The sequence below is a fragment of the Bos indicus x Bos taurus genome, chromosome 8 (assembly GCF_003369695.1).
Source record: "Bos indicus x Bos taurus breed Angus x Brahman F1 hybrid chromosome 8, Bos_hybrid_MaternalHap_v2.0, whole genome shotgun sequence".
Lineage (NCBI taxonomy): Eukaryota > Metazoa > Chordata > Mammalia > Artiodactyla > Bovidae > Bos > Bos indicus x Bos taurus.
In genome coordinates this window covers 47,792,987-47,817,881 of record NC_040083.1, presented here as the reverse complement: position 1 = coordinate 47,817,881, position 24,895 = coordinate 47,792,987, and the positions used below count along the sequence as shown (strand labels likewise).

Below are 24,895 nucleotides of genomic sequence, written 5' to 3'. Positions count from 1 at the left end.
GGCTCAGATGGTAAAGCGTCTGTCTACAATGCAGGAGACCTGGGTTCGATCCCTGGGTTGGGCAGATCCCCTGGAGAAGGAAATGGCAATCCACTCCAGGACTATTGCCTGGAAAATCCCATGGACAGCGGAGTCTGGTAGGCTACAGTCCGTGAGGTCGCAGAGTCGGACACAACTGAGCGACTTCATTTTCACTTTTCTTTATATTATCATTTGCTTATTGACTTGTCTGTTTCTTTGTATTAGTGAGAGAAATCCATACTGAAGTGCTTTGGCATTGCTATCTTGTTCACTTCAAAGTCTATCAGTGTTTGCCACACAGGCCAACAATAGGCATTAATACTTGTTGAATAAATAACTGAATTTTCTAAGCTGTGTTCAGCTCATTTCACAAAAGACCCTGTGGTGATATGACCATGGAGAGGGTTGAAATTCTTTCTTCCATTTTGAAGCACATTGTACATTTTAACAGTGTTTTTCTGAAAATAATGCCTCAGTTTAAAGACGTGTTGTGAATTTTTATATCTGAATGGAACATAAAATCAGATTTTTCAACTTCTGTCATTTTGGCCATTTTTCATTGTACTCTTAGAAATTGGGAAACATTTGATTAATTTTGTTAGCTTAGAATAATAAATATTTCAAGTAATCTTGATTATCTTTCAGAACAGTCTCATATTCATTTCTTTACAGTGGAATATAGACATGTTGCAAAAGGGATTTGTGGAGTTGAACTGGACTGATGGTAACTTCTGGCAAGTTGTTAATTGTGGATTTTCAAGTCACTGGTGATTTCAAGTTTCTTGAAGAGGACTTTTTTTTTATCCAGTTGAAACTACAGGAATTTATTTTTTTTTCTTGTACTTTATTTAGCCTTTAATAATAACTATGGGAAACAGAGAGCTTTTACACAATATACTTTGGGGAATTTGGCAGCTACAAATTTATGCAGATAAGGTGCTCTTAATCATGCTTTTTCTTTCTAATTCTATTCCTTTGAAGAGTTCACAGGATTCTTGATCTTTCAGTGTAGAGTGAGTTTATGCATCTTTGCTGGTTGCCTGGAAGGGAAGAACAGGAAAGAAGGGATAAAACCCAGGAGACAATGCATGATTTCAGGGTATTGGTATTATTTCACATGAAAATCTATATACATAACCAACTTTCTCAATTCTTACACAAATCCACTATTTAAGATCTATCAGTATACATCTATATATGAATATAATTAAAAGGTGTTATATTTCTCATGTGTATTTTTCAGTTTACTTATATCATACAATCCTCATACAGCAAACATAAGATAGTGGTACCAATACTGTATGTATTTTAGACATTATATAAGAAAATTTTAATCCAAAACAGCAGTAGCAACCCTTTTTAAAAACAAATTTCTTTCTTTATTTGGGTGGGCCAGGTCTTAGTTAGGGCACATAAGATTTTTTGATTTTTGTTGTAGTGTGCAGGCTCCTTAGTTGTGGCCTTTAGTTTGGGATCTTAGTATGGCATATGGGCTCTAATTCCCTGACCAGGAATCAAACCCAGGTCCCCTGCATTGGGAGTGTGGAGTCTTAGCCACCTGACCACCAGGAAAGTCCCAACAGTAGCAACTCTTACAGTTTTAGCAACTTCATTCTAGCTGAGTGACCTCAGGCTACTCATTTCCTTTCTTAGGGACAGTGTCCTCAATTGTGAAATAAGACAATTGGGGAAATGTCCATTCTAGTTCTTGGGTTTGGGTGCCAGCAGCAAAGCAATATCACTTATATAAAGATGCCTGTAAAGGCCTTAAAATAGAAAAATACTAAGGGCATATAATGTAAGAGGGTTTTGTACAAAATCTGAAGGAATCAGGATGGGATATCACTTTTTTCCAGAGTAAAAAGTCATGTTATTTAATAGAAAAAAGAAAAGATAAGTAATTCCTACTTAGTTAACAGAATTTAGAGGCTTAAAAGAAAATAAATATTTTTTTTTTCCTTTCTCTGAGATGACTGTCAGAATTTTAGCTATATCTGAATTGCTTACATCATATTGATACTTTAAAGTAAGAATCTAGGGGAATTCCCTGGCAATCCAGTCCAGTGGTCAGGACTCTGCAGGGAACTCAGATGCAATTCCTGGTTGTTGAACTAAGATCTTACATACGGCATGGTGTGGCCAACAAAAAGAGGGGGAAATAAAGCAGGTATCCAGAGAGTTGAACTGAAAATATATACAGTCCTCATAACAAGCTGATGAAGTGTGAGAATGAGGTTGGCTCGATGGAAGGACATAAAGAAAGAAAAGATGGTTTTGTAGACACTCAGCTGTATTAGAGCAGAGAAAGGTTACACTAATATTCTGTAATGTTATTGCACTGGGTCACTGGGGGGAAAGTTCCTCTAAGACTTTTAATTACTGTGAGGATGGCAAACAGCATATCAATGCCTTCCTAGTGAAGCATGAGTCATCTGGAGAATCATTTCCATATCTTCCACCAAAATGTAACTGGGAACAAGTATGGACAGAAAAACATGGTTTAAAAAAGATCTGTTCAGACCCTCATAGAATGAAAGGCTGTTTGTAGGAGTTAGTTTCTACAGCCTTGGGGAAAACAGAAAGGGAAAGAGTGGGTGATAGTCAAGAGAGGTTCTGTCTTAAAAGGGTTTGGAGCTGGAAAATACAGAGCAAGAAGAGGCACTGAAATGCTGAGCATGAAGCTGAACAGACTGTTTCCAAATCATGGTATTTGGTCCTCTGCTCTCCTGCCCTCTCTCCAAGGGCTCTGTGAACTTCGTCATCCACTCAGTGAGCAGTGTCACTCAACAACTGATGCCCTGAGGATTTAAAAATGAATAAAGATCAATCTCAAATATCTCAGTCTTCAGGTCCCCAGTTTAGCAGCTGTAAGGGAATAGGTGGGATGGGAATAGCTGGGAGGGAGTTTTGTGTAATAATCACAGTGCATTGTGGTAATGGTTGTAGCAAATGAGTGTGCAGAGCCATTGGAGCTGAGAGGAGGCCCTCACTGGTGACTCTAGAATGTTCTCAGAGAGGGTGACATTTGCTACAACTCAGGAGAGGGAAAAGGATAGCGGCAAGTATAGTAAACGGTTGGGCCAGTCAAGGGGCTAGCTTCCCAGGTGGCTCAGTTGGTAAAGAATCTGCCTGCAATGCAGAAGACCTCCTGCAGGAAACCTGGGTTCAATCCCTGGGTCAGGAAGATCCCCTGGAGAAGGAAATGCCTGAAAAATCCCATGGAAGTCAAGATACAGAATAGGAGAACTGGCATTCCAGAGATATGTGAAGAGGGAAGCCAGAGAGATTTGCAAGAAAAAGACGTATTTGGAGTCTGACTGCTATTTCTCATCATTTAAAAGAAAGTTGTAATGTCGTTTAGGTCAGCCGTGCCAATCTTTTTGGCACCATGGGGTGGGAGGGATGTTTTGGGGATGATTCAAGTGCATTACATTTATTGTGTGCTTTATTTCTAATCTAAGGCTGCTGCTGAGGTTGGGGACCACTGCTTTAGGTAATGTTCATTGCACGTATCTCATGGCCTTCACCTCCAGCCTGGATCCAAGCGCACTCAGTTTCCTAATTGCAGGTTGTGATATAAGATTCCAATTTAGCAAATCATGGAAGGCTAAAGAAGAAATGACCAAAGACACCCATAAGGCAATTTGCTGAACACTTATGAGGTGTGCAGCTAAACTTTTTCGAGCATTACCAGATTTAATTCTCATAATGATTCTATGGGCTAGGTACTATTTGTTCAGTCGCTAAGTCGTGTCCCACTCACTGCGACCCTGTGGACTGCAATATGCCAGGCTTCCCTGTCCTTCACTATCTCCCAGAGTTTGCTTGTGCTCATGCCCATTGAGTCAGTGATGTCATCCAATGATCTCGTCCTCTTTCTATTCCCGTTTTTAAATAAAGAAACTGAGGCACAGAGGCATCATGTTCAGTTGAGCTATGCACTCTGCTTCTAACCCAGACAATCTGACTGCAGGGCCTCAAGGCTTAGCCAGTGTGTTACCCTTCCTCATGACTGTGAGCACTGCCACCACCAGGAATCAAAAAATATCAGATAAGTATCATCCCACTCATCCTGGGGCTTTCCCTCCTCACATGGGAAGGAGAGCACAACGGTGAGAATGAGGGTGTCACCACTGTGTGAGTGGGTGACATGGGGTTCACCAGCCAGATCTGCCTTCAAGAGAGGACATGCTGTCCAGCTCTGAGTGCTGTCAACAGCTGGGCCTTTCAGGGACTGCCTCAGCTGCTGAGTCACCTTCTCGAGGTCATGCTACTCCCCAGGATGAACCAGATCCAATGACTAATTCAGAAGGCTGTATAAAGTCCAGACATGTAGGTCCAATACCTCCTATGAGTCAGGCTAGCTGCAGGGCCTCAAAGGGAGGTCTGCTGAGCCTGTTGTTGGGTTTACGTTGACGCTCCACTTCTCCCTTTGTTCCATCCTGCTTCCTGTTCCACCCTCCACAGGTGTCAACCCCATGGGCACTCTTTAATGATCATCCTGCCACTCTGTCTCAGAGTCTGCTTCCCTGGGGACCCAATCGGTGACAACATCAATTCCATTCTGTTACCCCTCACTTTGTCTCCTTTGTAACGTCCTTTCACATTAGTTTCAAAACCATCCTTTTTTTTTTTTTTTTTCTGTTTTTTAAGGACCTTTGATTTTTCATATTTCAGATAAATATCCAAGAACAAAAGTTAATAAAATTCTCAAAGGTAGGTTACACAAAGATTTAACCTGCTCCCCCCCCCTTTTTTGTTTTTGTTAATTGAATTTATTTAGAGCAGCATTAGGCTCACAACACAAAGCAGAAAATGCCATGAGTCCTCCTATATCCCTTGCCTTTCTTTCACATGCACAGCCTCCCCTATTGTCAACATCCATTTTCTTTGGTTTTGGCAATATATATAGGTTATAGAGGGGCTTCCCAGGTGACAGTAGTGGTAAAGAACCTGCCTGCAATTGCAGGAGAGATGTAAGAGATGCGGGTTGGCTCCCTGGATCTGGAAGATCCCCTGGAGGAGAGCATGGTAACCCATTTCAGTATTCTTGCCTGGAGAATACCATGGACAAAGGAGTCTGGTGGGCTACAGTCCATGGTGTCGCAAAGAATTGGACACGACTGAGCAACTGAGCGTGCATGCATACATAGGTTATAGAAATATGATCTCTTTAAAACCAAAGCTTTCATTACAATAGTTTATGTAAACTTTTAATAACTATTTTTGATTTTTGAGTTGTTGGCTGACTTTATTCCAATAGGCTCTTGCTGTGTGAACTTGGCAGGCTCTTTAAACTTTGAGTCTCAGTATCTTCATCTCTAGAATTGGGAGGATTATATGAGATGTCCCAACTTTAAACAAAGTGCTTGGCACATAATAAAGATTCAGAGAATGGACATTTTAATGTAAAGTTGGCACTGGGTATATTTGTTCCCTGTGGCTGCTGTAATATATTACTACAAATGTGGGGGCTTAAGACAACAGAAGTTTATTCTCTGAGGCTCCTGGAGGCCAAAAGTCTGAAATCAAGGTGAGAGCAGAACTTCTATCCCTCTGGAGGCTCCAGGGGAGAATCCTTCCTTGTCTCTTCCAGATTCTGGTTACTGCTGGCATTCCTTGACTGCATCACTCCAATCCCCGCCTTCCTGGTCACATTGCCTCTTCCTCTCTGCCTTCCTTTTGTAAGGATACATGTGATTGCAGCTAGGGCTTACCCTGAAAACCCAGGATAATCTTTTTAACTCAGGATCCTTACTGTGTATACACTCTGTTTCTATATAAGGGGACATTGCTAGGTTCTAGTAATTTAAATCTGATTTTTTGGGGGGACCATTTTTTAGCCTACCACACAGGGTGACACAGTTCCTGTCCTGTCTTTTCAAGGCATGGTTCTGGACATTTTACTTTTCAGTTCAGTTCAGTTGCTCAGTCATGTCCGACTCTTTGCGACCCCCATGGACTGCAGCACGCCAGGCTTCCCTGTCCATCACCAACTCCCAGAGTTTACTCAAACTCATGTCTATCAAGTCGGTGATGCTATCCAACCATCTCATCCTCTGTTTTCCCCTACTCCTCCTGCCTTCAATCTTTCCCAGCATCAGGGTCTTTTCAAATGAGTCAGCTCATCGCATTAGGTGGCCAGATTATTATTGGAGTTTCAGCTTCAGCATCAGTCCTTCCAATGAATATTCAGGACTGATTTCCTTGAGGATGGGCTGGTTGGATCTCCTTGCAGTACAAGGGACTCTCAAGAGTCTTCTCCAACACCACAGTTCAAAAGCATCAATTCTTTGGTGCTCAGCTTTCTTTATAGTCCAACTCTCACATCCATGCATACATGACTACTGGAAAAACCATAGACAACTACAATTGTCGTTTGTTCCCCCCAGTTTTTCCTTGGAAACCATCTACCTTATTTTAAGAACCTTCCTCCCTCTGGTTTCTGTGGTGGCTCAGCTGGTAAAGAATCTTCCTGCAATGTGGGAGACCTGGATTCAGTTCCTGGGTTGGGAAGATCCTCTGGAGAAGGAAATGGCTACCCACTCCAGGGAGTCGGACACAACTGACTGAGCGACTTTCACTTACCCTTTGACAGAAAGGACCGTGGGCATCAAAGTTGGGTGGTTTCTTTAAAGTCTCAGCATTAGACCGTGTTACTATTTTAGAGGCATCTTTCCAAGGTTTTATTTAATTCCAGGATGCCCTCTAGCACTTTTTCTCAAACTTGCACATTCCTGGCACCTCTAATTCAGTAGGTGGTGCTAGGTCCCGGAATCCAAAATTTTCAGTGCCTCTTGGGAATTTTACCAGAAAAAATTTAGAAAGATTAATTCCAACGAAGTTCTGAACCAAAACCCTCGAAATTGGGAATTCCCTTTCCCGCCTTCTGGATGTCACAGTTACATGACTGAGTTTTTATTAAAAGGGCGGAAGAAAAAAAAAGGCAAGCCTGAAAACTGAACGGTCTTATCTGTACAGTATCCACTGAAAGAGTTCCCTAGAGGGAAAACTTCCACTTCCGAATTAAGTGGCGGATGACGACAGCCTGGATTTGGCAGTCCTACTGCTGTCATTAGCCCGGAACCTCGTGGGTCTGACTGATCAAGCGCTGGCCGCGCCCTCAGCGGGAGCCAGGGCTTTCCTCGATGGGAGCAGCCCCAGCTGTTGTGGCCTCAGGGTATCCCAGCCTTGGTATGGGTGTCCATAAGAGAGGTACAGCGTAGTTGGGGTGGGCCAGAGAGTGGTTTTCAGCGCCACTCCCGCAAGCGACAGCCGCTCCTGAGTGGTGCAGGCAAGGGGAGTGGGGGAGACGTAGGTATATTTATACTGAACTGGATGCCGAAGTCACTCTGCCGCCGGAGGAGCTGTCCTGAGTTCTCCCGAAAAGGCTAAGAAACCAGCGCCAGGGATTGGCCAGGTGGGGGCAGCCTTGGTGCAGTGGCGGAGCGCACAGAAAATTTTCGGGAGTTGTGGAAGTCCCTTCGGGGATGCTAGGCGCAGTTTGGCTCAGCCAGGAGCGATGAAGGAGCCTGTCCGGCTCAGCCTTGAGAGGCTGGGCCGCAAAGTCAGGCTCAGCCGGGAGGTGATAGGGGTAAAATGTCCAGGTCAGCCGTGGAGTGATGGGTGGCTAAGTGTCGGGTTCAGCTGGGAGTGTCGGGGTGCCGTTGCCAGGCTCAATGGGGATGTAATGGAGGTGCAGAGTCAAGCTTAGCTGAGACCCAGTGGGGGCTCAGGTTAGGCTTAACCCTGGAGGTGATGCGTGCCTCAGCGGGGGGCGCTGGTTGGGAGGGCTGCACCGGCTACCGGGAGGTCAGGTGCTGTTCCTGGGCGCCGCAGCGAGAGGCGCTAAGTGCTGCTGTCCGCAGCTGGAGCGAAGCTGCAACAGCGGGCGGATCCCTGCGCGGCCACCACCTCCTCCGGCCGCAGGCTCCTCCTCTCCCCCCGCCTTCTTCGTCTAGCCCGCCCGCGCGCCCAATCCGTAGCCCTCGGCACCGCAGAGCCGGGCTGCTTGTCTGGCCGGCGGAGGCTGAGCGCGACTTTAGCGAGCCGCGGCGCCCGCCGACCAGGGACGAGCCCGACTCCCGGGACCCCGCTCTGCCCCCGCGCGGCCGCCCCCTCCCTGTTTTTGCTGGGACGCTCCGGCCGGAGCCACGATTCTCCTCCTCTTCCTCCCGAAGGGGAAGGGACGGCGAAAGCGGAGCGGCTGCACTGGAGAGAGAGAGAGCCGAGGCCCTTGCCCCGGAGGCTCGGGACTGGAGAAGGAGGAGGCGGAGGCGGAGGGAAGTGCGCGTCACTCCCGGGAGGAGAGTGTTTCACCTCCAGGCAGAGGCTGCGGCTGCCAGTTGCGTAAAAGCAGCAGCGGCGGCGGCGGCGGTGGCAGCGGGCTCCGGGGCTGGACGGGCTCCCTGGCCATGGAGGGAAGATCCGGACCCGGGGACGCCAGGAGCTCTGCTCAGTCTCTTTGGACTGCTGTGTAGGCACCTGAATTAGCCAACGCTAAGCGGGGGAGGGGAAGGTAAGAAGCAACTGGGTCACCAGCCCCCTCTCCCTGCCTGGTCTCCCTTGCTCCCCGCTGGGGGCCACTGCGAGGACGCGGACGGTGGTCCTCCGGTCCTTCCTGGCTCCCAATAGTCGCATCTGGGCCTTTCTATTGAAGCGGCAAACATCCTCCCGCCCCCCAACAGCACCCTCCCGCCCTGCCCCCGCGCACCGCCTTTCCCCTCTTTGGATTAGGAGTAACAAGGCTCTCCAGAGTAAGTCCTCTCCATAAGAAAGGGTCTTTGGGAACCGAGTCTTGATTTCTTTTTCTCCCTCTCTCTTTTCATTACTTTTACGGGGAAGGAAACAATGGACCTTTGAAAGTCGGTGGGAACAGCCTTAAACTTTTTGGAAAGGGCTGGATTGGGGGAATAAACCCCACAGGAAGCAGACTACAGTGAAAGATTGGTGGAATGTGCATTGCAGACTTTAGGCTTCAGTGCGCGCGCGCGTACGCGTTTGGGGTGATCTTTGTCTCTATTCCGCTGGGTTGGTTCCCACCCCCGTTGTCCCCCACCCCAGTTTCTGTTAGTTAAGGTGGGGCGATTCTTTAAGATCTCGTGCAGCTTTCTTTAGAGCTGGGGAAAGGCTTAGCACTGGATCCTCCACTTCTCGCTTTCCAGTGCAAAGTTGGGAGGTCTTGGCAAAAGAAGGGGATCTGGTTCTGCGAGGACCCCTGAGTGCTGCAGTTAATGCTGATTGCTGCACTCCTTGCAATAAAACTAAGGCTCTGACGTCCCTGGATGCTCTTTGCTGAGGGTTGATTTGTGTCACCAGATTTCCCGTGGAGCGGAAGCCACTCACTTAAATTCTCCGCATTAGGTTAGGAAAACAGACTTTGATATATGTCTCCTTTCATCAGCACTAGGGGTTACGAATAGAGTGCTTCATAATTTTAAGAACTTTCATTCTGCACAGGAGCCACTCACTGGTTTGTATTCACTCCCCTTCTTTAAGTGTGATTGTGATGCGATATTGCATAATTTCATGTGTTGAGAGTGTGCAGATGCTACCTTCTGTAGCTCTTCCCAGAACAAAGTGAGAATGATTCAGAGGAAGGGGGATGAAGGGAAGTTTCACCTGAGCTGAAGGAGGACTGAATCCTCAAAACAGCCTGCTTACCTGTTGGAAACATCTCTGTTTTAAAAACCAGTACATTTTAAATGTTAGCCTTATGGTTCTTTGGTTGGCTAGAATGAAGCTATTAATGTTTGTTTGACCCTTGAAGGAAGCTTGCTATTTTCAGAATTGGTCGGGCATCACACTTTGGTTGTGTCTTTGATTAGCTACTCAAAGTTCCAAAAGAATTTGCATTTCTGGGCGAAATAGAAGATAGTGCATTTCTTCTGCTTAGTATGGGCTTCGCTTAGTAAGGGCTTACCTTCATGGACTGTATAGTCCATGGGGTCGCAAACAGTCGGACACAACACTCACTCACTCACTTTTGTAGTAAAGGTTGGGTAGCGCCTTCTGGTGCTTTATCCTAAAATCACACCTCTCAACTTTACAGGATGAGTGTGTGTGTGTGTAACTTAAAGTCTTGTAGTTTTTTTCAGTTCGGTCCACTTGATGCTGTTTTACCTTAATGTGTTGAGAGGCCCAGAAAAGTAATGTTAAAAGTGAGTTCTGAGTCACCACCTCATTAACAGTCACAGACTCATTAACAGTCTGTGAATGAGCAAGCAGGCTGAGGACTGGGCACTGTGTACGTGGACAGGAGATTTGAATCAATAAATTCTTACATGGTACTTGTTTAGATTTCCTTTGTCACAGCTAATTGTCTGAGTAAAGTCTCTTTTCTTGATCTGGCTGGTAACCAACCCTTCACATTTTCAAAAGTCTCAGATTTCACAACAGGAAACCCGAATGGGACAACACCTTATTCATGTTCCAATAGACATAATCAAGCCTGTTCTCAGCTATGTTTGAAATGAAAAGGAAACAAAGCAAGAGAGTGAGGTAGGCTTGTGGGCAATTTCTGAAGTTGAAAAGTTACTACTTACTAGCTAGGTGCCTCTGGGCAGGTTTCTGCAATTGAGAATGATGAACCAGATGTCGGGTAAGAAAACTTAAATTTTCATTATCAAATTAACAGTTTTAGACTCACAGGAGATGCTGTATGTATGTAAATGCATATCTGTAAAGTGCTGTAAAATACTTATAAGTATTGCATCATCCTCCATCCACCCACCCACCATCCCTTCAGCTAACAACTGTTAACCACCTATTGTGTGTCAGGCTGTCTGGAAGCAATCTGATTGCCCACTCTCTTGGTGGAGTGTTCTTTTTGGTAGAGAGAGGGAGTTAGATGAAATGGTTGAAATTTGAGAGGTCACCAGGAGCGAAGATAGTCTGTGGTGGCCTCCATCTATAAAGAAAGATAAAACAATCTCTGCTGTTGAAGAAATGAGTCTATTCAGGGGCAAAAGGAAGTGAACAATTAGAAGGCCCAGTAAGTGGAGAATTATGCATAGAATGCTTTAGGAACCCAGAGGAGGATCCAAACGGGAATGCGAGGGGGAAGCAATTTAGTGAAAAAATAAAATTTGCCAAATCAGACAAAATAGTAGGGGCTGGAAACTGATGTTAAAGTACCATTTTGAAATATAAAGATTGGAGAAGTCAGATTTTAGTTGAAAACAAGGCTCTTACAGTTAACCATTTGTTTATTGGGCAAGTCCCCTGATTCTTCACATAATTGTTTCTTCATCTGTAAAATGACTTTATGGAATTCTTTAAGGATTAACTTTGATTTAATTTGCTATATATATGATCCCTGGTGGCTCAGACGGTAAAGCGTCTGCCTACAACGCGGGAGACCGGGGTTCGATCCCTGGGTCGGGAAGATCCCCTGGAGAAGGAAATGGCAACCCACTCCAGTACTCTTGCCTGGAAAATCCAATGGACGGAGAATCCTGGTAGACTACAATTCATGGGGTCGCAAAGAGTCGGAGACGACTGAGCGACTTTACTTACTTACCATATAAGCTAGTGCTGTTTGGTACTCTCAAAATGTGTTCTTTTTTTTAACAGCTGTAAATAGATACAGTTTATATCTTAGTGTAATTGGTCTCAGTCACAGATGTCTATTTTATTGGCCCTTTCCTGAGGGATCTGAATCCCATCTTGAGTGTAAGTCTTCAGCTGTTGTCATATGGTGAAGCTCACTGTTCCCACCATCTTCATCTCAGCCATAGGAAATCTTTTCATTGCGTTTGGGTTGTGAACGCTAATTAGAAGTAAAGGCTGTCTAGTACAGTACATCAGATGAGAGGGGCTTGTCTGGGTGTGTACTGTAACTTCCATGCTCTCCTCCCTGCCTCCCAAGCCAGGCTTGTTTTTCTCCTTTTCTTGATCCTAACAAAAAGCTGTGCATCTGTGTTTCTGAGACCATGAAAATCACCCTTAATAGTTTTCTCCATTTGTAAAGAGGTATAATTTTCAACTACCCTGTTAAAGACTGTGCTCTCAATAGCAACAGCTGCTGTCTAGGTGAAACTTGAATCTGTAAACAGTACTTGCTTTAATATATGTGCCTTAATTCTCCACTTGAAATAGACTTAAGCTCATCTGACATTTTAATAAATTGCCTTTGATAGAAATCCATACTCAGCTATTTAAAACTGCCATGTTACATGTGACTTTTTAGGGGGAAGGGTGGCATGACTATGAATCAGTTCTCAGGACAGTTACATGCTGAGTCTTGACATGCAGTTTAATGGGCTTCAAAAATAATATTAAAATGAGGAAGTTGAGACCCACAGAGGCTAACTAATTAGGTAAGGTCATGTAGTAAATTAATGGCTGAGTGGGGACAAGAACCCCTTTGTCCCTATTTTCAGCCAGCATTTTTTCTTTTTCTCCAATATATTCTATTATGCTTCTGTTTGGTTTTGTTAGAACTTAGTTATTTTAATGTTTTAATAGTGAAATAACTTGGATTTGGGCTTAGGAACCCATTGCACCCAAGTTTAAGGCAGACACTATACCTTCTGTTTCATTTGCGAGAATCTAGATGTGGTATGGTGCACAGAGGGGGTGAAGCTAACTTGTAATAAATTTGTCAAATAAGGAACTAAGTGTAAAAGTATGTTAACTTTACTTGCATTTTCCATAAATAGTATACCAACTTAAAGTATTGTTGAAGTGCACATTTTTAAAAAGAAGCAAGTTCCTGGGAACATTATTCAGCTTTGTGTTTGAATCATATGATAAAAACATGTTAGAAACAGGTTTGCGTGTTCTTTGGTTTTCCCTGTACTTGCTTTGAGAAGACTTTAATGCTGCTTGTTAGAAACTATGTTCAGCAAATGTCTGATTACATTCCTAAGATGTTCAAGGCACTGGCAAGTTGCTGTCAATGATACAAAGATGTGTGAGGCATAGGGTCTTTATTAAAATGTCTCTTTACAAAAAGTGAAACAGACTCGAAGCTGTGTATGACCTGAAGCATAGAATTCCTATCTCCCAATAAATGAGTCCTTGATCTAGTAGGCAAATCTGCTCTGAAATTATTATTAGACTAATCAGGCTTATAACAAGATATTTCTTTTCATTACACGATGACAAGTGATTAATCTTTTACATTTATCAGTGCTTCATCTTCATTTGGACTATAAATAAAAACTTGGCAGCATTTGATGAGATTTTATATTATGAAAAGTTTGCCTAGGAGAGCTTGTGCTGATCTTAGCTTTGCTGTGCTTACTCGCTCAGTCGTGTCCAACTCTTTGCGACCCCATGGACTGTAGCCCGCCAGGCTCCTTTTGACTTTAACATTGCATTTAGAAGTGTGGCTGGAAGCAACATTGTTGTTGCCTGAAACGGTTGCAGTTTGAGACAATCCATATGGAGCAACCAAGAAAAGAATTGTCCTCATTGACTCTGAGTTTGATGTAAGTATTCAAATATAGGCATATTCTCCACAAACTAGATGTCCTAGTCATGTCTGAATACTAAGTGTCTCTGAAGAATAAAATTATTATTGATTTGGGGGCTCTTGCCTAATTACTGGTTTGTAACTTAAGACTACAAGCCTTCTCTTATCATAATGGTCTCTGTTTATAGTGACTCATTTTCCTGAAGAATAAATGAGCTTTTTTTTTTTTAAACACACATCGAAGTTAGAAAGTTCATTCTAATATTTGAGGGATTGGGAAAATTAAGTGTAGCATAAGGACACATGCCTGATTCCTATTTCAGAAGGAATGAAAAAAATGAGTCATTAAAAAAAATGTGGCTAAAAAAAAAACCCCACACATATAACATCGTTTTTGCTTCCCTGGTGGCTCAGTGGTAAAAGAATCTGCCTGCAATGCAAGAGACCTATCCCTGGGTTGGGAGGATCCCCTGGAGGAGGGCATGGCAAGTCCTCTTGCCTGGAGAATCCCATGGACAGAGGAGCCTGGTGGGCTACAGTCCATGGGGCCGCAAAGAGTCAGACACAACTGAACATACATACATAGGATTTAAAAAATATTATACTTCATTAATGCAAAAGATATGGCTTTAATTGTTTAATAGGTGCTTAGTCATAGCCATCCCCTAACCATCCAATGTCATAGAATGAAGTGCCAGTAATGCTGCTGCTGCTGCTGCTGTTAAGTCGCTTCAGTCGTGTCCGACTCTGTGCGACCCCATAGACGCCAGCCCGCCAGACTCCACCATCCCTGGGATTCTCCAGGCAGGAACACTGGAGTGGGTTGCCATTTCCTTCTCCAATGCATGAAAGTGAAAGGTGAAAGTGAAGTTGCTCAGTTGTGTCCGACTCTTAGCGACCCCATGGTCTGCAGCCTACCAGGCTCCTCTGTCCATGGGATTTTCCAAGCAAGAGTACTGGAGTGGGGTGCCATTGCCTTCTCCGCAGTAATGCTGAGAAGCTAGCAATTTGGTAGGCAGTGGGCTGTGTTTGAAGGTATAGGAGAAAAGGCCAAATGAGAGATGAATCATCTTCTCTACATGATTAATGACATCTTTCGATGGATGTTCGTTGCTGTTTTCCCAAGTGCCTGCTGATTAGACACTGCCCTTAGGATATGGCCACACTTCACAATATATGGTCAGTTCTTGGATAACTTTCCCCAGCTGCCTGGTTGCCATGTCATCTGAGCTTGGGCTTAGCCTTAAAGTATTTCTTCTTGTTCCCAAACTGTGTGTGTGGCATGTGAGCTCATCACTCAGCCCCTGTTTGCCTCCTTCTGCTGGCTGTATTCTGTCCCTGTTCAGCCATGCAGAGTCTAGTCTCTGCTCTGGCTCTGAGTAATTGCTTGTTCAGTGGAGGTCCTACCTTTTGACTCTCTGGTACTCTTGAATTTGACGAATGTCAGAGAGACTGTGGAGGAGGTGTAATATGGTCCCTATAGTAGGCCTAGTTTTCACAAGCCCTAGGAGGACAGGGACTGTAATTCCTTTGTATTAATATTTTGGCCAGGAACTCACCTGTGGATGACACCCACCAGGCAGCCTGTCAGAGAATAATGAAAGACCTCATGAGTTTGTTGTTTTCTCCCTATGTTGGTTATTGCTGGACAATGTGTTGTCATTTTAGGGGCAAAATTCAGTGGTAAATTTTATTCACACATACAAAGGAAGCTATTAGTAGTAGTCTGATGGTATACATTTGGGTAAGTGAGTTTGGAATTAAATAAAATCAAGCTATCACCTCTTTAGACACACCAGCCCAGTGTCTTTGCTTCAATGTGTATTATTATTACTTGTTTACCTGTGTTAGCCCCGACCCCCACCTCCAACACTAGACTTTGAGCTCCTTCACTCCCCACCTCCAACACTAGACTATGAGCTTCTCTAAGGTAGAGATCATGTATATTTTTTGTATTACTGGGTCCTAATCTTCACAAAATCTGTCTCATAAATGATGCCCAAGCCCGTACACATTCCCTGTTTGAAAAGGCTTTTCTCTTAGATATACTGTGTTAAAAATAGACTATGTTGTATAGGTAAAAAAATCACACATTTGGATTATGGTCCTAGCCCTATCGTTAATAGAAAATTTGCTTTGTTGCTGAATTGAGTAGCCTGGATCTCTTCAGTCTGGTCATCGCATTATTCATCTGGAATATTTCTTAGTTTGAAAGGCATGTCAAAACATACTTGTTACATGCTTCCTACTGACATTGCATTTTGATGTCTGTATATCACTGGATTATAAACTTTTGGTACAGTTATGCTTATTTTTCAAACACATCTGTATTGTCTTTTCTTTTTGTCCCACCTTTCAATGTTCTACCACCACGACTTTCTTGCATTTTTCTTCTGGAAGAGCATCTTAAAGCTTCGTCCCTGCAGCCCACAGGCAGCTCTGCCCTTTGCTGTGATCTTAATTAAATCGGCCTCCCTCAGGTCAGGCTTAGGCTTTGGTTCTTTTTTTCAAAGGCCAGCTGCAAGGCTGATGACATGCCTGCGCCTGCCATTGTGTGCCTCTGCAGGGCCATCCTTCACTGTCAGCAGGTTGGGAGTCTCTCCACAAGAGTGAAGGGGGATGGTCTAAAGACTTGAGAGGGAGAAGAAAAGAGAACAGCTTTTCAGGAGAAAGAATTAAGGAGAAAGAGGAATCTGAGAAATAATAAGCAGAAGAAAGGAAACAGAAGTGAGGAGCGGAGGACTGGTAGGTAAAATGACACTCTCATTCTGTCTTCAATTTTCCAAGTTGAAAAACAGTCATCCTCTAGTTTTATCCTTTAGTTTAGTTTTTTTTTTTTTACTGCCAACCAGAGGCCTATGTACTTTGCTTTTTTTTTAAATTTTATTTTTGATTGGGCGAGGAATGTTCGGTATTCCTCACTTGTCACCCTTTCTTCCGCCTTGGTGTGTAAATCTGTATTTTTTGCTCCCTTTGCTTCTCTTTTGTTTCCCGGGATAATTCTCCAGCCTTTTCACTCTATCAGCCATCTTGGCTTTAGGGTCAAGCCTTGCTTTTCATGGATAGACTAACAGATTTGAAAAAAGACAGGATTAATGAGTATATTTGGTGGCAGACAAATCAGACATCTGCCTCCTATGTTTTGCATAAATGAGAGGAGTGAAATAATGAATTAAACTATTTCTTAAAGGGCCACTCAACTTAGCTTTAGAGTGGGAAAGTGTTCACTGGGTTTACTTTGGGCATTAGATAGTATAAATACTCTTTGTTTTGAGAGATTCATATTTTAACAAGAGATTCCAATAGAATTTGCCAAGGATATAGACATGAAATTGTAACTAATGAGCTAATCTAAAATCCTTAAGTATAGGCCCCATAAGCATATATTGTTTTCTTGTTTTCCACGTAAGCAAATTCTTGGTATTTGTAGTTAATTTTTCCTTTCCAGGGATTTACTGTTTCTTGACTACAGTTTTCTAACAAAGAGAGTATAGCTTAAATGAAAAGTAAATTTTTAAACAGGGAAAAAAATGTCTTCTAACTTTAAATAATAATTGTTCCAATGCAAATGCTTGTGGCAAAACATTTTTTAAAGTAAATTTAGTCTTTTTAGGGCTATACATTTGAAATGTATTAAATAGAGAGTTATTTCCCTTTGAGGGGAGAGATGTGAGCAATATAGGATGCCAAAGTAGAAGGCAAGTGTCTTTTGATATTTACATAGTAGGTTAACTTTTGAGTATATCATTCATCGTATGTGTCTAAACTGACCAAGTGGAGAAAGAATAGCATTAAAGAGTCTCAGTCCCTTATCCTTTTACTTCATAGGAAGCTATTTATCATTAAGGTTTAGTGCATTCCTCTTCTGCTTCTGAGCATTGATTTGGGTAATTAGCAAAATGAACAGGAACCAGTGCAGGTAAATTAACTGTGCACAGTGTCTTATTTCTTGGGAATGTACCAGGTGATAGTGACTCATCCTGATTTTGAGAGTTGAAGGAAAAAGACAGAAGGGCTGTGGCAAGTGCTGGGCAGGAAGGGAGAATGTGAATGTGACAGAGTGAAGGCTCTTGTTTAGACATCTCAGAGTATTCAGTTCTTTTAGATTCTGCTCACATAAAACCAAGCAGATCTCTGAATGAAAGTGAACTTAATTTTTTCCCACCTTCTGTCTGTTTTCTCTCAAATAGTTGTAGGAATAGACCTAGCATTTATGCTGAATTCCTTCACAGTGTTTGTTGTAGAAAAGGGTATTTTATCTTGTGTGCTCTGATAAGAAACCATGAAATAAAGTATATTCCGCTAAACTATGTATAAGAGAATTCCCCCTTCTGAAACTTCCTTTGCTTTGTTCTTTGCATTTGAAAATCTTTATATGAGAATATTGATAGCACTTAAAATTTGACAGTTTGTGAAATTAAAGATCCTAAAAGTCAGCTTTGCTAAGTTTGTTTCTTACTGAATAGTTTTTATATGATTGAGGTATTGAGCTCATTGTTTATCAGTGACATAACCTGAATCTAAAACAAAACTGGATGGAACATCCTACTTCTCCCACGCAGAGCCCAAACCTGAAAATCACCTTGATATTATTATTTTTTGTCCTTTTCCTATAAATAGGAGATTGGAAGTTAGAACTATTAATTGAAAGCTCAAAGCCATTAGAAGATAGTTAAGAATTTTATTAGGTCATGATTCGTTGTTCTTCAGTTGCTCAGTCATGTCTAACTCTCTGCGACCCCATGGACTGCAGGACGCCAGGCCTCCCTGTCCATCACCATCTCCGGGAGTTTGCCCAAGTTCATGTCCATTGCATCGGTGATGCTATCCAGCCATCTCATCCTCTGTCGCCCTCTTCTTCTTTTCCAGCATCAGGGTCATTCCCCGTATTACTAGTAATTATAAACAAAATTATCATTTGTTTTCATGATAATTTATGAACACCTCTCTTTCCTGGCGTGTTTACTTTTACTTTTTTCTGTGACTGAGCATACCAGTCAATGTGTTACAAAGACGTACTAAGATATTAATAAAAGGAAAAGTTTCCTTAACCAGGTTTTGGCCAGTTGTACTGAAACTGCTGGAAAGTAGACTCACTTGTAAAACTGACCTTTAGCTTGGATACTGTTTCAAGAGTTATGTACTTGCTCCAAGAAAGATATGCTTGAGGAGATCATGCCAGCTTCTCGACTGTTCCTACAAGCCTGAATTTTCCACTCAAAAATAAGCTTTCATATCAAGTGTAAGCAGGATTTAGGAGAGCTTAAATGAGTCAAAAGTGCTGCATTTTCATTAGGAGTTTAGTATGTTGGGGCTAAGGGCTCCCAAGTGGTGCTAGTGATTAAGAACACACCTGCCAATGCAGGAGACGTAAGAGACTCATGTTTGATCCCTGGGTGGGGAAGATCACTTGGAGGAGGGCATGGCAACCCACTCCAGCATTCTTGTCTGGAGAATTCCATGGAAAGAGGAGCCTGGTGGGCTACAGTTCATAAGGCTGCCCAGAGTCAGACCCGACTGAAGCGACTTAGCACACATGGACATGTGATGGGGCCAGTATGTGTGGCATAGCAGTGGGCTTTGGGCTCCCTCAGCATTGGCTTGGAGGGGCTGGATGATTTTGCTGACTATGGGGCAACCGTACTCAACCACTGAGTGATGAGCACTTGTGGTAGGCAGTTGGTCTTCTGTATTAACAGCTCAGCAGCAGAAAGAAAACGAAAACTCAACCTTTTTAAAGAAGGAATTTTCAATTAAATTGCTGCTATCTCTGTATTGAGAAGACGTTTCCTCTGATAAAAGCTTACTTGCTGTCAGCATAACAATATAAAGTGAAATGGAACATTTCCTTTTTCCTAAGTACCTACTGCATTTTATAGTGTGTGGTTAAAACTTACAAAATATTGTGAAAGGTTGAGCTTGTCTAGATAGTTGGCTGCTCTTTATCTTTAGAATTCCCATTTGCATTTGTTAATAATACCTTTTAGTCACCCACTGGGTTGCATATTAGGGTTACATTTTATAAAAATTAATGTGCTGGCTTTTTTGCTTGAAATGTTCTCAGCTTTCTTCAAATTAGGGCAACTAATACAGAGATTAGACAGATTTCCCAGAGCTTCAGGGATGTTGAAAAAGGAGTCAATGGGAAATTCCAATCTGTGTGTGTGTGTGTGTGTGTTATGAGAGAGAGAGAAAGAGAGAGAGGAAAACTTTTAAGTTCTAAGTTCAGTAAGCACTTAACTGAGTTCCTACTGTGTGTAAGTTCCCATGAGAATGCCAAGAAAAGTAAGATGTTGTACCTGCTCTTATGGGGCTTCTGGTCAACTGCAGGAGAGTGATATGTACTTACATCAATTGAAACATAAGATAAAAGCAAGGTGATTCAGTAAGAGTTTTAAACAGAGTACAGGGAAGAACAAGCAGGGAGCTTATTGTGGAATCCTGAGAAGGTGTCATGGATGAAATAGCACAATGTTTGAAAATTTTATAGGGGGATATTTCAATTTTCTTAACATCATGCACCTTTTTAATAAATCATATAAACCCAAAACTATGATCTCCTGGACAGGGAGGCCTGGCATGCTGCAATTCATGGGGTCGCAAAGAGTTGGACATGACTGAGTGACTGAACTGAACTGAACTGAATGTTATTGAAATTTCAAAATATATTAATTACTTTCTGAGATTATTTTAATTTATAACTAAATAAATTAATTGAATTCTCTTACCAACTGCATAAGCCCCTCCCGCAGTTTCTGTTTGAGGGTATACTCTTTTTGTACAAGAAAAGAATTTTATTTTAAATAACAGCAAATTTTTAAGATTGTGTGTGTGTGTGTGTGTGAGGACAACCGAGAATTTGACAGAAGTACTAGGTTTTAAAATGCTTCCCTTTTTTCTCAGCATTTACAGATCTTTAGGTTGATATGATTTTTTCATATTTTAAATAATTTCTTTCATTATCTACTTTAAATTTTGCCTAAATCCCCTGTGCAGATTTTTAATTGCATGATTTTATTTTTAATTAAGTACTACCAAGCTTTTTGGGCTACTAAGTTTTTTAATCATCCAGGAAATAAATACTCATGAGATAATTCTTCCAAGGAACATCTAAATACCAAAAGTTATGCTTCAGAACCTTTTTAAAGTGTATTTCCAAATTTGATATGAATGACTTGGATTATTGTTCATTATGGATTTTCTGCATTTAGAGGTTTAACACAGTCTGTAATAACTCTTAAAATCTTGGTGTGTTCCTTCTGTATTCTGTGCGCTTTCCACTAGAAATACAGTCCTTTTAAAAATGACAGGTGATATAAACAAATGAACAGTGTATTAAGTAGAAACTTCAGGCTGTAGTAAAAATTTTAAAGTGACACCTAATGCTCACCTTGAGTAAAGCGTGAAAGACTGGGGGAAACTCTTCATCCTCTTTCCTCTATTAGGTCTCTGTTTTGGGGACATCAGACTCAAACTAATGCAACCAAAGGTAACAACCTTTCGGATTGAACAGCCTGAGTACCTCTCACAGTATTTTACAATATTTCCTTGGTCAATTTCACTCTTCCTTCAAGCAAGGGATTTAAAAATTGGATTTAGGACTCTATGTATAATAGTGTTTAAAATTTTATACTGTTTCACTTGTGCAAATACTCTTAAAATAAATACTTGGGATAATTTTTAAAAGTAAATAAATAAAATTGAATTTAGGAATTGCATTTCTTGGGGATGCTATATATCTTTTGTCTTTTCACCCATAGTTCTACTACAATTCTCTAATGACAGCAAGAGCTCACAATTGTTTATTGAATGAGTGAAATGTCATTTTTTCCCATGAATTATTGAAAGCTATAACTAGCAATTAATATATTTTAAAGTAATTAATTTATAATACCAATCCTAAACTAAACTCGTAAATGTAAAGTGAAATCCTAAAGCAATGTATTTGTCTTATATATTGTAAAATCATAATAGAGATTATAATCTGCATATATGATTATTTTCTTGTAAATTTACTCTTAAATATAGTTGCAATAATTTATAATTTAGGAAAACAGTGATTGTATTTATTACTATGTATTTTCATGTTTTTCAGTAAAATAGAGCTAATGGGCTCAGAATATTTAGAAAAAATATATATTGTTGTTGAGAAGATTTATAGGGAAAACACATCATGATTATTTCTCATTTATTGATCGTGTCAGTTTGTGATTAACACCATGTGAAATTTCATGTTAGGATACCATTTTGTGAGTGTGAAGACAAAATTTTTTCCAAGTGGGATGGTGATTTCATTGAGCCTCTCAGTGCCTTTTTTGTTGTTGTGGGTACATCTGGAGACATTATCTCCCACAAAAGGGGCCTCCAGCCTGTTAAGTAATAACAGCCTTTCTCACCCTGAAACAATAAAGTTTCAGATGATTGCAGCTTCAAATAAAAGAGTCCCACTCTCTTTCAGAGGAGATTATAGTCTGATTCCCCTCTCACCCTGGTGAGCCTGGCACTCAAGAATATCTAGTTTAGTCCTTTCTTTGTTAATGGATGATCATAAAGGGGTCTTTGTCATACTTTCTCATTTGTTCCAGCAGGATGTATCCATTATTTTGTTCTGCTGCTTGGCACATGCAGCAGTTTCTTCAATAGCACCTTGAATCATGTTGTTTTCCCTTTGTTATGGAGCTTAAGCTTCGTCTAAATAATTACTTTTGTTCAGAAATCAAACTCCACAAACCAAGTGCTTTTGACAGACACACTGACTCTCAGAATGTTCTTTGCCCCATGTAAAATCAGCATCAATTCCTGATTAGATTCCCTTTCTGTCCCCATTAATTTCCAGGTCGTTTGGGTCCTGGGAACACTTATTTGTGGCTTCTTTAATTGGTCACATTTTGTGTTTAGTGGATTTGCTGTAGTTTAGAGCAGTTTAGAGGTACCCTTTTTTGTTGTTTTGGCAGGGGATGAGGGGGATTAATTGTAAGAGTATTGAATGAAGTCAGGTGACTCTGAGATGCTACAGTTGTTAAGGAGGGGAAGTAGTGAACATCATGTTTCTTATTTATCCACAGCTGTTGCAGTAAGAACATTAAATGACAAGGCTTCTTTCGCTTTTCCCCCCTCCCTCCCTTCTTCCATTCTTTCTCTTTTTCTCCCTCCTGGCCCCCTTCTGTTTCATTTGACAAAATTGGAGTCAGGTTTCATTTAAAACTTATTCTTTTATTCAAAAACTAAATGCTTAATATAAAGAATATAGAAAGTAAAAAGGACTGCCTTTTTGTGTTTGTGTCAGGTTCTCTTAGATTAGAAAGAATTATATATAGTCTGGTAGACTTCTGCATTAAGAAGTTCTGAGAATACTAAAGTGCCCTTTCAGACTCAACACAGTTCTGGTTATACCCTTGCAGAATGGATTCTTTGAAATTACTGTCTCACAAGTGTTTTGGAAGACACCTTAGTGTAATTGTTAGTCAACATTCTTAGGTTCAAGTCCTGGTTCTCTGTAAACTAGCTAATTAACTTTTCTAGTCCTCAGTTTCTGGTGTGTAAAATGGGGATAATTGCACCTATTCATGGATTTGTTGTATTAAATGTGTTAGGTGAGTTAACACATGTAAGGTGTTTAGAACAGGACCAGGTAGGAAGTGCTCTAGCAATGTTCAGTTCAGTTCAGTTCAGTCGCTCAGTTGTGTCTGACTCTTTGTGACCCCATGAATCACAGCACGCCAGGCCTCCCTGTCCATCACCAACTCCTGGAGTTCACTATTTTTTAAAACCATCTTAAACATGATATTTGAATGCCTGCTATTTTTTAAAACAAAATTTCAGTATTTAAAAAGATAGTATAGACTTTCTCATTAAGTGAATTCACAGGCTATTAAGTGATAGCATGGTTAAAAATAAGTTATATTACCAAGATAACAACAAGGGTGTGATCACTCACCTAAAGCCAGACATCCTGCAGTGTGAAGTCAAGTAGGCCTTAGGAAGTATCACTATGAACAAAACTAGTGGAGGTGATGGAATTCCAGCAGAGCTACTTCAAATCCCAAAAGATGATGCTGTTAAAGTGCTGCACTCAATTGGCCAGCAAATTTGGAAAACTCAGCAGTAGCCACAGGACTGGAAAAGGTCAGTTTTCATTCCATTCTCAAAGAAAGACAATGCCAAAGAATGCTCAAACTACCGCACAGTTGCACTCATCTCACACACTAGTAAAATAATGCTCAAAATTCTCCAAGCCAGGCTTCAACAGTACGTGAATTGTGAACTTCCAAATATCCAAGCTGGATTTAGAAAAGGCAGGGGAACCAGAGATCAAATTGCCAACATCCACTGGATCATAGAAAAAGCAAGAGGATTCCAGAAAAATATCTATTTCTGCTTTATTGACTATGCCAAAGCCTTTGACTGTGTGGATCACAACAAACTATGGAAAATTCTGAAAGAGATGGGAATACCAGACCACATTACTTGCCTCCTGAGAAATGTGTATGCAGGTCAAGAAGCAATAGTTAGAATGGAAAATGGAACAACGACTGGTTCCAAATTGGGAAAGGAATATGTCAAGGCTGTATAGTATCACCCTGCTTATTTAACTTCTATGCAATGGCACCCCACGCCAGGACTCTTGCCTGGAAAATCCCATGGATGGAGGAGCCTGGTAGGCTGCAGTCCATGGGGTCGCGAAGAGTCGGACACAACTGAGCGACTTCATTTTCACTTTTCACTTTCATGCATTGGAGAAGGAAATGGCAAGCCACTCCAGTATTCTTAGCTGGGGAATCCCAGGGATGGGGGAGCCTGGTGGCTGCCGTCTATGGGGTCGCACAGAGTTGGACACGACTGAAGCAGCAGCAGCATGCAGAGTATATTATGCAAAATGCTGGGCTAGATGAAGCACAAGCTGGAATCAAGATTGCAGAGAGAAATATCAATAACCTCAGATATGCAGATGACACCACCCTTATGGCAGAAAGTGAAGAGGAACTAAACAGCCTCTCAATAAAGGTAAAAGAAGAAGTGAAAAAGCTGACTTAAAACTCAACATTAAGGAAGATCATGGCATCCAGTCCCATCACTTCATGGCAAATAGGTGGGGAAACAATAGAAACAGTGACAGACTTTATTATGGGGGGCTCCAAAATCACTGCAGATGGTGACTATAGCCATGACATTAAAAGACGCTTGCTCTTTGGAAGAAAAGTTATGACCAACCTAGAAAGTGTATTAAAAAGCAGAGACATTACTTTGCCAACAGATGTCCGTCTGGTCAAAGCTTTGGTTTTTCCAGTAGTCATGTATGGATGTGAGAGCTGGACCATAAAGAAAGCTGAGCAGAGAAGAATTGATGCTCTTCAACTGTGGTTTTGGAGAAGACTCTTGAGAGTCCCTTGGACTGCAAGGAGATCCAACCAGTCCTTCCTAAAGGAAATCAGTCCTGAATATTTATTAAAAGGA

General features: G+C 41.7%; 1 protein-coding gene across 1 annotated transcript in view; it reads left to right on the top strand.

Moving 5' to 3' along the window:
- The first annotated feature begins 8,008 nt into the window (after window positions 1-8,008).
- Window positions 8,009-24,895, top strand: part of CEMIP2 (cell migration inducing hyaluronidase 2) — an 81,399-nt gene continuing 64,512 nt past the window's right edge. The window contains exon 1 of the mRNA XM_027549460.1: window positions 8,009-8,539. The gene's annotated coding sequence lies outside the window, so the exon portion shown is untranslated. The remainder of the gene's footprint in view (window positions 8,540-24,895) is intronic.